This window comes from Pterocles gutturalis, unplaced genomic scaffold (genome assembly GCF_000699245.1).
Source record: "Pterocles gutturalis isolate BGI_N339 unplaced genomic scaffold, ASM69924v1 scaffold898, whole genome shotgun sequence".
Lineage (NCBI taxonomy): Eukaryota > Metazoa > Chordata > Aves > Pterocliformes > Pteroclidae > Pterocles > Pterocles gutturalis.
The window spans coordinates 1-12,922 of NW_010120070.1; the positions used below are offsets into that span (position 1 = coordinate 1).

At 45.7% G+C, this 12,922-nt stretch overlaps 1 protein-coding gene across 1 annotated transcript in view; it reads left to right on the forward strand.

The window, feature by feature from the left end:
- The first annotated feature begins 628 nt into the window (after window positions 1–628).
- The window catches only part of TJAP1 (tight junction associated protein 1 (peripheral)), a 35,807-nt gene continuing 23,513 nt past the window's right edge, over window positions 629–12,922 (forward strand). Inside the window, exon 1 of the mRNA XM_010076725.1 lies at window positions 629–703. The gene's annotated coding sequence lies outside the window, so the exon portion shown is untranslated. The remainder of the gene's footprint in view (window positions 704–12,922) is intronic.

Below are 12,922 nucleotides of genomic sequence, written 5' to 3' on the forward strand. Positions count from 1 at the left end.
GGGGAGGCGGCAGGGCGAACCGGGTCCGGGCAGGGTGTAGCCTCGCGGGGTGATGGAGAGGTGGGTGGCGGGGGGGATGAGAGAGCAGTATCTGCGCAGGGGAGCGTTGCTGGAGTGGGAGCTGCAGAGTGGAACAAGTCTGGGCCAGCGTGTGTGTAAAAGAACCAGAGAATGACTGACAGGCCAAGCAGGAAGGGAGGGAGCAGCACTCCTCTGGTACCAAACCTGTCAGGGGGGAATGGGAAACTCTCTGCCAGCCTGGACCGCCCTCTCTAGTATAAGGGATGCTTCCTACTGTAGAATTAGTGAGCAGCCCCTGGGAATATGGAAGACTTTAAAGAAAAACAGGTGAACAGTAAATACTGAACTGCGTCTGGCTCTGTGCTTGAGCACACAGCATGGAGCAGAGTAAAAGATTGAGTGCTAATAAAGAGATTTTTAAATGGGCAGGAGATTGCATTGGTAGACATCAGGGTGTGCAAATGATATGCAAGTCTGGCAAGGCTGAGAATGACCTAGATCTGAGAGATGCCAGGTGGAAGCTGTCCACTGGAAAGAATCATCCATCAAATGTAGGTAGTTTTGTGTCAGAGAAAGCTTTTCAGAGGTATGCATCTCTGTTTTACAGATTCAGAGAAAGTACTGGGATAAAGGGCCTACATAAGAGGATGCAATGAATCCCCATTGAAGCATCACACAGCAGGTAAGAAAGCTGGGAATGAGCTGATGCTGAGTCAGACTCTGTTCTTTTGGTCTACTTGCTTTTTTTTGAGAATATGTGAACAACATACCTGAAAAACTGTCCCTTTCTGTGGTGTTCTCTGCGTCATAGCAGGCCTGCATTGCCTGAACGGAGATGCCAGGGGTGTCAATGAAGTGGGAGTGACCCTGAAAAACTCAGTAAGAGCCCCTGGGAAGAAAAGGTCAATTAAAGATGTACGACAGTGTTCTTTACATGCCATCCAGAGAAGAAGTCTCAAGTCTGTTCTGTCAGTGCTGAAGTAGCTGTGTTCTCTGTGTAGTCATAAGACATCTACCCAGCCAGAATCCCAGTGAAATCCTTTCTGATGATCCTGCTTTTGCAATAATTGTGATGCCAAAGTTAGGTAATTCTAGTGATCCTCTCTTCTCTTAGGTTATTTCTTCCACCCCATTGATTTTTCCACATGGATTTTAAGTGATCCCCAGTTAGTGGTGCAGGTGTACTGCTGGCCTTTCTGTCTTCTGAACTCCCTGTCAACATCCATTTTAGGAGGGCAGCTATTTGGTACCTAGCAATTGGGTCCCTGGAGTTGTTCATACCTTTCAGATACTTGTCACATCACTTTTAGTACAACTCCTTTCTGTTTTCTTCACTACTTGGTGAATCACTGCAGAAAGCATATGGATCCCAACAGCGCTTTGCATACAGTGTCTGTCAGCTTCTGGATGTTAAATCAGCATTTAAACTCGCAGGTCTCAGTGGTGGTATCAGAAGCTTTTGGCTTTTCATTCCTTCCCAGGCACCCAGTACTCTTGAAATCATGGGAATGCCTTTCTGCAGGGCCAGCTGGAGTTCCAAAGTGCGGCCCACGACTATCTTCATATTTAATATTAACAAGGCATTGGGTTAGGGGGGATGAGTTACGTGCCAAGACCTGTTGCCTCCTCAAACCATCTTTCTGGACCAAAGATGACCTTGCATTCTTTACCAGTCTTTTTCAAGTAGTTTGTTGGCTGCTGCTAAGTCACTTGCTTTGCAGCTTTCACGCCCTGAATTCTTATCTCTGCCATCCACTCTAAGTACAAGCATGGGACATAGGATGTAGGGGAAACAGACTGTAGCTTTGAAAGAGGTTTAGTCCTTGCAGGTCTGCCCCTTGAAGTGCTTTTAAAAAGGTGGAGAAAGAAAGCCAAACTGTTTGAACAATAGTGAAATAAACAAGTTTCAGTAAAATGTGACGGTATTTTTCAGTAGTTGGTTGAAGTAGACTTGATGCTTGTGAGTCCTGGAGGCTGATGATTTTTCTGAAGGTGGCTAATAACCCTCTGCTTTTCATGTTGCTGGGAGAAATACAACACGTAGGGGTCTCAAATGAATCTGCATGTGACACAGATTGAGGGCGGGATTCCTCTGCTAAGAAATGATCTGGCTTGACACCTTTTTGACTCATCTCTGCTCTTTTGACTGGCATTGTCAGGAACTGGAATTGTCATCATAGAGCAGATTTTGTTGGCTATTCGACTTGGTTGATGCTTTGTGAGTAAATTTAAGGTCCTGAAGCTGGGTGCATTCATCTCCTTGCTTGAAGGCTTTGGTTGGGAAGATCTTCCCTTTTTGTATGACACGTTGAGCTATGGAGAGAGTCAGTGCTTGTGGCGTTTGTGCTAGCTGTGGGTATTTCAAGTCACTAGTAACTGGGTAAATATGATCCCCTCTCAAATGTATTTTTTACAGGACAACAAAAGATCTATGTGCGTAATCTATGCAAACAGGGCTAATGCCTTAGGGCATGAAATCATCCATCCTGTTTTCTTGCCAGTTCCCCTACCTGAGGGCTTTTCCTCAGATCTAGATTGACTGGGTCTCTAACTGCAGTAGGAAGAATGCTGCTTTTTAAAATGGAAGTACCTTTACAGCTGGATGGAGGGGAAGGATAACCCTGTGGTCATTCTGAACAGCAAGGTAGGATACCAAATTCCTGCCACAGATTTATTGTGTGAATGTGTTCAGATCATTACTATTGAGGATGCTATAAGATGCTTGGATACTGTGGTGTTGAATGCTGTAGTAAAGCTTGGTGGAGGAAAGATGAGAAGGATATTCCAAGCCGTGACTTCAAAATGAAGCAGACCCCTGTGTGATCTGCTGTCCTGCGTATTCTGTAGCAGTGTGAAATTGCTCTAGAGTGCAAGTCAGGCCCTGCCTTGTTTAAGGCAAGTGGGCGCTCTGAGACCACCCCCTTTTCTTTCCTTCCCTGGAGCGGTTTGCTCGTTTCCACAGCTTGTAATGCCTTATCTGGCTGAATCTTTTTGACTTAAATTATTTTTTTTCTCTTTTTTGCCCCCTTGTTTGTTCCAGACACAGTAATTGTTCTCTTCATTGTCAGGATGTTCATGTGTGGTCTTATTGCTAATATGCTCAGACAGAGTGGGCCAAGAGCAGCCCATTACAGGCTGTCTCATATTTGGAATGACATGAGCCACCCTCTCTGGAGTGTCCTCCTGGGAGCTGTACTTGGGAAGGAAATGGTGTGGAAGACCACGTAGGAGTGTGAGAATAGCATTGCAGTGGTTGGAATGCAGGATAACCATCGCTTGGGTGGGCTCAGTTTTCCTCTGGTTTTCAACAATGCTGGGTGCCAAGCCTGAGGAGGACTGCTGTGCAGAGGTGAAGGAGCTGGAATGTGTTCTTCAGTTGAGGTGAACGCAATTCAGTGAAACTGATAGGTATCAAACTGAATAATGATTTTAATGTAGTTTCACATGATGTCTAATCTGTGGAAATTCGCTACCACATAATAGCACTGAGGCTAAGAACTGAGCGGGATTCAGAAAAGATCAAGCACTTATGAATGGAAATGTTCAGACTTGCTTTAGCTAAAGAACTCGTTTTAGAAGGTGTATTTTTTCAGATGTAACCCAATCTCTAACAGGTAAAGGTTTGAAGAAAGGGCAGTTTGTTCCATAATTGTCCACTGGGGCTTCTTGCTCCATCTTCTAAACCACCACGTATTAGCCTGTGTCAGAGGCAAGGTACTGAATCACGCATATTTGCTATGTTAGGTTGCCCACTAACCTTTCTTTTTTGTGATAACTGCATTAGGAAAATAAACAACCCACCAACCAAAAAACAGACCCACAAAGCATTCCAGTTGCTCTCATTAAGCCTGGTAGCTGAGGATTTTAAGCTGGAGGAGAGCAGGGTCCTTGGAAAGATAGTGCAGTCCATAGGTGAGGACTGTCTCATTCATGACCATGACGACATATAAGTTTTGTCTCTTCATGCTGAGTGGTCAGGCAAAGTGCTTTGTGCTTCTTGCCTTTGCTTGGAGGACGGAAAAAAATGTGTGGAGTTTGGCCCCTCCACATTGCAATCTTGCAGTGGACTTTAGCCTGGAAGGCGGCTGAAAGGAAGGGCTTTAAGGCTGTTCAGGTGAGATCCGGTATGTTGTAGCATGAGCCTCGATGGGAAGACGCAGCCTGGGTCCTGTGCTTGTGTCCAGTCTGTGTTGAGGACCAAGGGAATCCTCAGTGCTACTTTGGTCACGTAGGCATCCATTCACTTTGATGGATAAGCTGATAAAGGTAAGCGGCCGTGGTATGGAGATATGTATAAGAAGGTGTTTGTAATGTTTACCGAAACATAAGGGGAACTCCTGAAGGAAAGAGCGTTTGGGGGGATTTTCAGAGCTAGGAGCAGGTCATGCAAACCTTGAGATCGCTGAATGGGTACCCTCCCTGTGGGGTGCTCTGGGAACAACATGTGCTGTAGGGTAACATAACCCTCTTGTGGCAGGTGTCACAGCTGTGAGTAAAGGGTTACTGGCTTTCACAGAAGTTTTGTGATGCTGAGAAAGTGTGATTGGTCATGATTGGAAAGTAAGGTTTCCTGCAAGGACTAGGCTGGTTTTTAGGCACAGAGGATCTGACCTGCTGCTAGTAGCAAGAAAGAACAGGTTTAAATTTCTGATTTCTGGGCGTCAGCAAATTCAGAACCGAAAGTCCCACTGTGGCTACTGTGTCTTTGGTTGAGTTCTATATTTGTATTTTGTCTCTGTGATAAGCTGGCTTTGGCAATGTTGTACGAGTCATAACTGGATTTTCTTACTCTTGTGTTTAAAGTCTTCGTTGTCCAGCTGCATTAATATGACACTCATGCACGAATGGCTCTGAAATCAAAAGGGATAGATGAGCGAGTTTCTCTAACTGTTGGGGAATTACACTTAGGCTCATAAAAAGCCTTAGGCAAGTTTGACTTTATAGCGTTTGTTTCAGAAGAATATAAGTTATTTTCCCGAGATAGTAATTAGATAATCATTGTGGCAGAAAGGTTTTTTGACCATCATTTTAGCATATGATACTCGGGGTAACTGGATTTAAATCTGTGTGTCTTGCTGCACAAGTTCTGTACAATTCCCAAAGATGCCTTGCCTCATTGTCTGCTAAATCAGATTTCATCCTGCAGCTTTGCTGTTCATTAGTGAGGACTCTGCTGCTGCCCAACTGGAAGGTTAAAAATGTTCTTAAGGAGATGACTTGAAATCTGGTCTGTCTCACATAAGTGAAAAATGATTGCAGTTAATTCTACTGTTCTGTTTTTTCTTGTGTGTTTTTACTTATAATTTTTTCCTTACTGAGAACTTTTCTCCCTTCCCTCTTACCTCTGGGAGATCTGTACCCAGTGTATTGTGTGCACAGCCCTTTCAAATGGGGGAAAATAATGGAAAATGGCAGGATTTTTCTTGAAAATTAGAGTTGTTTTAAGTAACCTTTCTTGAGAATGGACTTCAAGTTCACATCCTGCCTTTAAGTGGTTTCATTTTTCTGAGCAGAAAGCATCTCATGCACTAAAGTGTGAAAAATATATTTCTTGAACTTTTAGAACTGAATTTCTAAGCATTGCTTGCATGATGGTTGTGCAAATACTAGGAAATGAAACCTTTGCTCAGAAGGATTTTCTCAGGTAACTGTATTTTGCTAATGATATGTTAGTTGATGTCTGTGTAGGTACTCAGTCCAATTTCTTCTAGGGCTAGGACAGGGTGTCATTTTTGGGAAGCTTCTCGTACCAGGTTGGATTGATTCCTGAAAGCAAATCATGCAGAATTTCCGTAGAGTGTACTTTTAAGTGAATCTATTTTTCCTTGATTAGATGATGCCTTTGTAAATAGGTCCCCAGGTGTATCTGAAGTGGCTGGAAGAGGATTCAGCGTCGTCAAGGCCCCAGCTGGATGGGGAGAGCTGTATTACTACGCAGCTCCAGAGATGATTTACTACCCGACTGACAACTTGCAATACAAACATTAGTCCAAGCATGATCTTGTCCCAAAACCCCGCCTACGCAGGGAGCTAGGAGTCTTCCTGCCACGTGCCATAAATCGTTTAGGGTTTGCTCATGCCCGTGCATTTGAGAAGCAGCTGTGTAGTGGGGATTAGCAGTTTGCAGAAGGCCCGTGCGGGGCTAAATTAGGGTCTCTTGCACTGGTGGTGAATATCAGTATGGGAATAGCGGGAGTGTTTCTCTGCGGTGGAAGGCAATTTACTCTGGGAACGGGTGCAGGATATCTGTGAGGGGACAGCAGCCAGGGGAGAGCATTGGATTGCAATGCTTCAATTTGAGCTCAAATGCCTGACTGATAACTGCCCAGCGTGGTGGGGGATTGAACAATTAATTGTTAGCTGTTTAGGTTTTTAAAATTTTATATCTATATATTACTTTTACTTATATATTGTATGTGTGTATGTATACGCACACAAAATGCAAACAGACTATTTGTGTCTCCTAGGAGCTGAAGGATGATAGAGTTTTGGGGTCCTTTTTTTTTTTTTTTTTTTTTTTCCACTTCGCAGTGTGAAGAGTGGTTTCCCTTTTGCTAGCCTGTGGTAGCAGAACCAAATTATATACAAGGCCATCTGGGGCTTCACACTAATTTTCAGCTTTTATAAAAAGTTTTACTGTGTTACTTGGATGTATTACACCTTTGCAACTTCAACTCCCAATGTAAAACTATTTTTGTGCTGGCTATGATAATTTAAATTGCGTTCTGGAGCTTTTAATGACTAACTTGTGTTTATGGTGAAACCTCCCATTTGTCCAAACCCTGGAAGCGCAATCTGTTTGATAACTCTACATGTATTGATGCTTTTACATCAATGCTGAGTACATCAGAGCCTAAAGTCAGTTGGTGCCTTCAGGTCTTTCCGTAATAAAGAGAATATGCAGATTTTGCTGTACAAATGAGATTAGACAATACAGTTGAGATACCTCCTGTGTGCTGGCTGAAGCACCAGCTGCTGAGTAAAGCAGATACACGTAGATCATTTTTAGCTGGGTTGGTCTCTCCATCAAGAAATCCTTTTTTGGGTGGGTTGGGTAAGAATCTGGGTGGAATGTGTCAGCAAGGCACCACCTTCTAGATGCATCGGCCGAAGACAAGTGCTTCCAGACTGAACCATGAGCATCCATGGGGATATGGGCAAATCCAGTGGGCTCTGGGTAAAGCAGGTGACTCGTTTCCAAAATTACACATTTAAGGTTTGTACTATTTTGTTGAAGCTGCTGCACAGGCATCCCCCTGAAATAAGACCGTTTTCCTGGAGCTTTGTTCTCCACTCTCCTCTGTTGTTCATTTGGGGGAGTAGCTGGAAAGGCTCGTCCTAGGCTTGTTTGAGCCTAGGAGTTGCCTCAGTTTTTCTTATTCCTTTTGGTGAAAGGCTGTACAGTCTATTTGGTTCTTCATGCTTTGCTGAGATGGAGGCCAGATAGAACCAAATAATATTTGTGGCTGTTTGTGTGGGTATTTGAGATTTGGAAGGCACCTGCTAATGAGCTGTAGGTCATTTAATGTCAGATTGGCTAAGTTTCCATCAGGTTGGTTCTTTTTTGCGGCGATGCGCATGGATTGTGTATGTTTGGGGATCCCTATTATCTATCTCAGATGGAGAGGGCTTTCCTCCTGTTTGCTACCTCCTCTCTCCCCACAAGAAAAAAAAAAAATCACCTGATTCTGAAGAGGTTTTAACCTCCAGATTGAATTAGATGCTTACATAGACTTTCCAGATATAGAGGTTAGAGAGGGGTGTGGGTATGTGATCGTGTTTCAAGTTTTCCCTCCTTCTCCTTGTTTTTGATGCTGCTGGTGGAATTCACCATTCCCTTTTCCTGGGAACTGGTGTGAAGGAATTGCTGTCACCCAGAGCAAAGCTCAATCTGTTTGCCCTGAGGCCTTACCTGTCCAGGTTAGGACTTTGCCTGACTTCCACAAGGGGCAGTTTGTTTATGAGCTTACTTTATCTGAATCTTCTAGGTAGGGCTGAAGGGGACAATTCAGAGCAGCAGAAATCTCGACTCAGAGACACTGGGATAGGGGAAGGAAGGAAAGACTGGAGTTAGCAGTACAGTTAACTCTCCCCCCGCCCCATTTTTCCCTGTTTCCTCACCTGCCCAGCTGTGTAGTAGGTTAGCAGTACGTGTCTGTTCTTATTCTTATGAAAGTAGACTTTGTTCTCTGAAGACTGCTAATCATGCCCCATGGGGGTGTAATCAGTTATAAGGTATTTAATACAGTGCAGGCGGGAACAGGCCGCCTGGCCGGGCTGGCAGATTGCAACACTACAATTATAAAGGGCCCCTTTCCCCCACTCACCCGCCCACTGGTGGCAGGATGAGGGTTGTACCTTAAAACAGTATTAAGTCTATGAAAAATAAAGATGTAGTGGGGGGAAGGGAGAGGCTGAAGAGGCAACTCCTATTCCAGGAAACAGGCAGACCTACATTCTGCGAGAGATACAGCCATCGCAGGTTTGCACTGTTGAGACTTGTGGGAGCCTGGGTGCCGTCACCGTCAAAATGGATTGCACAGGGATGGCCCTTGGCAAGCTGCAGAGCAGCAGGGGCTTCCGTCCTTTCTGAAATGGGTTTTTCTTGTGGTGGCTGGGGTTGGAGAGGTATGGAGTGGTTAGAAGTGGAGAAGCCCTTTCTCCTGCATGTGATGATTTAGACACCTAATCTGTTTGGGTGCTTTTGTAAATCCTGCCAGGTTTCTATTTATATCTTTGGATATAAATCTATTGGTAAATCTGGCCTTTCATGCCTCTTTCTTCGGAGCTACTGCAGCAGCCTGCCTTACTGGCTTGGGAGGGAATAGGTAGCTCAAGTTGAATTTTAATGGCCATGGGAAAATCTACTTCATCTGGTCTGTTCTTGTTACCTAATACCAGACCATTCCCCTTGGTGAGGGCCTTGAAATGCACATGTGGGGTGTGGACCAGCTGGGCCACGGGCTTGTAAACCGTCCCTGCTCTGGCATTGACATGTTTCTGGAGCTTGTGGCTACATTGACCTTTCCACTTCCAGGTTCCCCGGGGATTACAGTGTTTCAGCCCTTCACTGGTCTTCTTTGAATTTGCTGACACTGTTTTGGGCAGTGACAGTACAAGGCTCCCTCCATGTGTGTGCTCTTTGCTTCTTGGAAATGAGAAGGAAAGGAATAGGAAATTAGAAATATGTATCCTGCCATATCCACTTGCGTTAAATAGTTTCTGTCATTTTTGCCTTAGGAAATCCTGCTCTGTTCTGACATCCTTCTGCTTTGCTGAAGTTCAGAACCTACGTTGTGAAGCACAGCAGATAGAAGCTCTTTTTGGCAGCCTTTGGGATATTGGCGTAGATTCAAGTGCGATATATTCTTGCTACAGTGCTCACGAGAGTGTTGGCTTTCCTGCTTGGCACTGAGAGAACACTGGCTACTAAGTCCAAGAGTTGGCCTTTAGGACTCGGTGATGGGGTTTTAGGAGTGGGTTGATATTACACAAAGTAAATTGTATTACACAAAGTAAGTGCAGATTCAGAACATGGGGGTCAGAATAAAGCCTTTCTTTCGTGGACTTGAGAACACTGCTGAAAACTTCACCTCCTGATGCATCCTTATCTTTTACCCTTTAGAGTAACTTTGTGTTTGGGAACCGTGAATTCTTTGGAAAGCTTTGGGATTTGCAGCAGTGCTGCATGAAGGAGGAGTGTTTTTTCTGACTGGAGCACATAGGGTCTGCTTGTGACTCTAAAATAGTGAGGTCCCGAGACAAGAGGTTACCTGATGTCTTGGGTTTTGGTACATCTAGTCTGTCTTCTCTTGATCATGTAAGTGACCAGGTGTCAGTGCTGTAGGGGGAGAATAATGTACTGTGAAGATCAGATCTGTTTCTGTGAGCAGTGGGGACAGTGTTTCCAAAAGGATTTTTTGGGCCTTGAGGAAGTACCTGCATCTCAGAGAAGCTGCTTGACTTAAGGTAGAGTGGTTTCCTGGGGGTGGAAGAAAGCCTGGATCCTTCCCTTCCTGTGATTCCCAAAGTCACCTTCCTCTTCAGCTCTGCCCCCTCAGCTCAGCAGGGCTCAGTGTTATGTTTGCCCCTTGTCTTTAGGGAACATCAGGGAAATTCCCTTCCCAGGCTACTGCATGGAGCTCTCAGTTCCTGCCCCAAGAACGTGGTTACTTTCCAGGCCTGGTGGCAGCTCTTCTCCCCATGGCTTGCATGCCCAGTTGATAACTCTCCTGCCTTGCTCTGTTTCTGTTGCCCCATGGCTCGAGAAGTTGCCTGGAGAACTCGAGGACTCTCCCACCGATGAGTTTGAGGCTGAAGCTGTTGTTGGGGTCCTGGCAGTGGCAGGGCTGGCGTGCGTGGGGAGCGTGGCGGGTGTCAACATGGTGAGTGTGTGGGCTTGCTACTTGTTTTCCTTCCCTGCCCGGTGAGGAATGCAACGTGTTTGCCTTCCTTGGCCTGTGGTTGCAGCCACATTCCTGCACTGGGAGTCAGCACGGCGGCGGGCAGCGTGCTGTTCATGCCCCCTGGCTACATGCTTTCAGCTCCACATCAAAGGTGTGTTTAGTGTGTAGCTTGTGCCATTCCTGGCCACACCTGGTGGCCTGCAGGCATGCAGGAGGTGGAGTCTGGCTGTGTTTGCAGATGGCATTCAGGGTTCAGACTTCTTGCTTGTGGAAAGGCTGGAGCTGAGTCCATGCTAAACAACCCCAGGAATGCAGCGGGAGAGCTGAGCGGCACAGTCACTCCAGGGGCATGTCCTAGCAGCAATGTTTCCTTTATAGCTGCAGCAAAATAACTCATGCTTGCTCCTCCAAAGGAGCTGTCTGTTTGCTTGGGTGTGTTGTAGGGTTTAATTTACACTGATAAGGCCAATTAAGGTTGGCTCGTCCCCTCTGCAGCCTGTGTGCTGTTGGCAATCAGTAGATGATTGAGTGGCTTGTGCCATCAGGCTCTGCTCAGTACAAACTGTGCATGACATGTCTGCTTGGAGATGGAACGGCTCCGGGATTTAACCCAGGCAGGAGTGCTTTCCCCAGTTGATGGGTAAATGTTCTTACATGTATGTGCTGTAGCTGAACTGTTCCAGCTTCTGGAAAAGCTTCCTTTTTCTATCTGGTACCTCAAGAGATGAGGACTGGAAGCTTGGTGAGGGATGGCGGATCAGGATGCAGATGCATTATTTTGGGATCTTTGACATGATGTCTGCAAGAAATGGTCATTAGTTTTCTATGCCCCTATCATGTCAGCCATCCTTATCCTCTTTGTAAGTCTTTCATTTGCTTGGCACGGGGAAACACGGTCCCTTTTGGCAGTGTTAGTACGGGCAGGGCTTGTGGAAGAAACAGCAGAGCATCTTCTGTGCCCTGGGTAAGCCCTGGGATATTTGCGTCATTACCCACTTTGCTTTGATCTTTGGGACTCGCAGTTTCCCTTCTGGCAGTTTCTAGTAGCCTGAAATTCTGTGACCTATCAGTCATTTCCGTATTTAAGTGATTCTTCTGAAGAAGACTTCCCTACTGCTGTCCTTAGACAGTAGCAGGCATGAAAGAATTGACTCTCAGAAGTGCTGTGGCTTTATAGCATAGTTTTTGCCTTTTAGCTGTTGCCACAGTCTCTGGGTCGGTTGCTGCAGAGCTGCTGTTAGGACAGTGGTCCATGCCACCCTCTCTTGACAAGGATGTATCACTTTTCAAAGCAGGATCTCAATGATAGGTCATTGGGGAATGTTACTTGTTGCAAAAGACACCATTGTGAAATGGAGGGAAATAATTGGCATTGGGCTCTCTTCTCTCTTGATTTAATGTAAGCTGTGCACTTTATTTCAAACTAGTTGCCACTGACTCCATACCTGACTTTTAGGACTTGGGTGTTGACAAGAATCTTCGTTTTCCTTCCTCTGTTCTGCAGTGCCAAAAGACACGGTATGCCCTGTGGCAACAGGAGGTGTAGCAAAATACAAGTAAGTATAAAAAAGGGTTATGTGGAGTGTTAGTGAGAGAACATTTAAGTGTGTACAATCATTGGGTGTTTCAGCTTTGTCATGCGATATAGGCTGCAAAAATGGAGGTCATTTAGGATTAAATACTGCTGCCGCTGTCGCTTTCTGATTGCTAGGAAAGGGAGTAAGGGAGCTGGAATGAAATGGATGTGACATTGGCTAAGGTGGAAGGAGGACTGATTCTTGGCCTTTTTCTTTCCTGTCAGTGAGTTTTAATATATTGTGGAGAAAAAGTGACTAACGAGTTTCTTGTTTTGGCTTCCCTGCTGGCCTTCAGGACTGTGTAGGAAACCAGATCTCTGTGCTTCAGTGTCCAGTCCTGAACACTTCTGCCGGGGAGTTGTGCTCCTCTGGCTGGAGCAGTAACCCTCACGGAGTAGCTAGATCTCCCCCTGCTGGGGCAGGGAGCACAAAGCAGGGCTATGGCTGGGCAGAGTAAAATTGGGAATTGGTCTGATCCTGGGGCACCTTGAGCTGGCAGCTGGTGTGGTGTGTCTCCATTTGAGACATTCCTTAGTCCAGAGTCACAGACTCTGTAGAGCTGAGCTTGTGCAGCTGCATGAAGCTGAAGGTGTGAGTGAACAGCTCGCTGTCGGCAGCGGACAAACACCTTGTCTTTGTAACATCTACCTGGCAATACGCTGGCATTTGTCTGTGGTCTTTGCCCCTAGACAAGCAGTGAGCTGCTAGCTCTGAGTGGTTTAGTCTGACATTTGACCAAAAAAACCCCCAAAACCAAAGGTACCTGGAACATGATGGCTTGCTTTCTTTACAATATCTAGGGCTGATCATCCTCTGCTCCCAGTTAGAGCCCCTTTGAGGACAGGGGACTTCACTTGCAGGTCTCATTCCCAGCTTGCTCTCTGAAGAGCTGCATAGAGCTTACTTACAGGGTGGGGG